Below are 2,364 nucleotides of genomic sequence, written 5' to 3'. Positions count from 1 at the left end.
TAGAAATGTTTAGCATAATTTCCCTGTCTTTAATCATAGAATCAAGTAAAATATGATGTATTTAATATGTATTAATTACTATATCTTTTTTGCAATCCTTTTAATTGATGATACTAATGAAATACAGAAAATGTATTTCTAAAATGTGCAAACGTCTAATGGGAACTGAGATTTTTTTTTTAATGTCTCTGTAACAGATACAAGACTTTGCCTGAGGGTGCTCTTTGAAAAATCAGAAACATTAAAAGAGTATAAAGGAAAAAAAGAATCTTCTTTTTCAGTCTGTCCATATTCATACTTAAAAAATTATGTTTGAAAACAACTTTATTATTTTCAGTTGTAATCAATGTACGTATTAAAATTCGGTGTTAATGAAGAAAATGCAGTTAGATTCAAATGTCCATATTAATATAAGAAATCTACATTTTCAAATGAAAATGTAAAATATTATAATCCTAAAAAAGAGCTGAGACCACCCTCTTCCCACCACCATTGGCTTTAAACCTGCTAATCCTAACCTGCCTTAGCCGACATTTTCAAATATAGTTCTGTCAAGTTACCATCTACTCATTTACTCTCATCTTTATTTGCCTCTGGACTTTGAATCTGACTTCTCTGGCTATAGTTTCTCTCTCCCACTGTGCTATTGGATCCTTTGTTTTATGGCGAACAAGCTCTCATACACTTTCAACCTACTAATAATGTTCTATTTTTTAATTTTTATTTTTTTCCTTTTTAATCAAAATATTTTTAACAAACTCGATAGGTTCCTGCATGATACTGTTGGAATTTTACCCTACTTAAATAAATTTGACAATGTGGAGGAGAGCTAGAGTCAAGAGATTTCCCACCACAACAACCACATAAGCTAATAAGTTATAAGCTGATACAATTTCGTGGATGCTGACAGAAGACATAAGACTCCTGGTCATAGATAAAAAAATAATTTACTGCTCACAGAAATAGCAGTAGACAGTGTAACATCATTACACTGGTTTCTTAAAAGCCAAATTCTACATGGCAACATGACGTGTGGAGTTTGCTCATGACGTGGGCAAAGCACAGGAAAGAAATCCAGAACTTAGGAAATTTTCCACTTTTATAGCAAATTATAAGGAAGGCTGTTCTTTGTCCAAAGGAATAACAAGTACAATGCATGCTTATTTAATGCATTCCTGTGGTGCATTACTTGTCGGAATTGCCTGTTGATTAAACAATTCTGAGAAGTAACACTGGTGAAAGAACAATCATGGCCCTTCGATTTTGGACGACTAATCAAGATTCGTAGGAGCAGGGTACACAGAACACTGCTTCCCAACAGTTACTTCCACTTAATTTATAAATATCTTAAATATTTATCAATATTTTGCAAAAATATGAATTAATTAAAGAATACACTATTTTAAGAAAATTCTGGAACTCTTTCCTTGTTCCATAAAATTTTATCATTACCAAATGCTAAATGTGCTCATAAGAAATTACATTTTTATTTATACTTACTTCTCCAGTTTTCATCTCATCTCATCAGTCATCTAAAAAGCATGGCAGCATATTCCATTTAAGTAATGAAAATTTTTCTGCTTGTACGTTCGTTAACAACCCTGCATAAGTTGAATCCAGTGGTAGCAACCATTTTAAATAAATTCAAGAGTCTTCATTTTAGATAGACTTTGACATTTTCTGTGTACTTAATTCCCCTACTCTAAAGTCTAAACTTATTTCTCTAGTCAAACATTTCAAGTAATCTATTATTTTCACTTTTCTGCTCAGGGACACCCTTCATGAGACCCTTCTTCCTGACTAATCTTGACTGGTTGCTCCAAGTCCTATTCTGTGGGTACAACTCTGGGACTTTCTACTTATTTGCATCCTGAAAATTCTCTTCTCTTTCTATTTTGGATTCTCTAGGTTCTGAAGCACGTATTTCCCTCTTTTTAAATTGTTCTTTTTTACTTTCACATATTCCAGTATTCTCTGGTGTTCTCAGGGAAAGGATGTAATGAAGATAAATGTTGAGAGGGTGCATCAGTGTCATGTGTTTGTAATACTGTCAAAATTAGTTTATAATTAGGCTGTGTATGGAATTATGGTTGGAAATAATTTTCTATCAGTTTCATAAAGATATCACTCCAATGTTTTTCCCGATAGTTTGGTAAATACAATGGCAGTTGATCACCATTTTATTGAAACTAATCATTGTTTCTGTTTTCATTTTTAATTTTTAAAATTTTCAGAATCTTCTCTATGTCCCTTTATTTTGAAATGGTGTGACTTCATAAGGGAATTTATGCATTTACTACATTGATTACTAAATGGACCATTTAAATCCAGCCTATCATTCTCTTCAGATCCGGTGATATTTTT

Source organism: Propithecus coquereli, unplaced genomic scaffold (assembly GCF_000956105.1).
Source record: "Propithecus coquereli isolate 6110/MARCELLA unplaced genomic scaffold, Pcoq_1.0 Scaffold133, whole genome shotgun sequence".
Classification (NCBI taxonomy): Eukaryota; Metazoa; Chordata; class Mammalia; order Primates; family Indriidae; genus Propithecus; species Propithecus coquereli.
Note: the sequence above shows the minus strand (reverse complement) of the source record.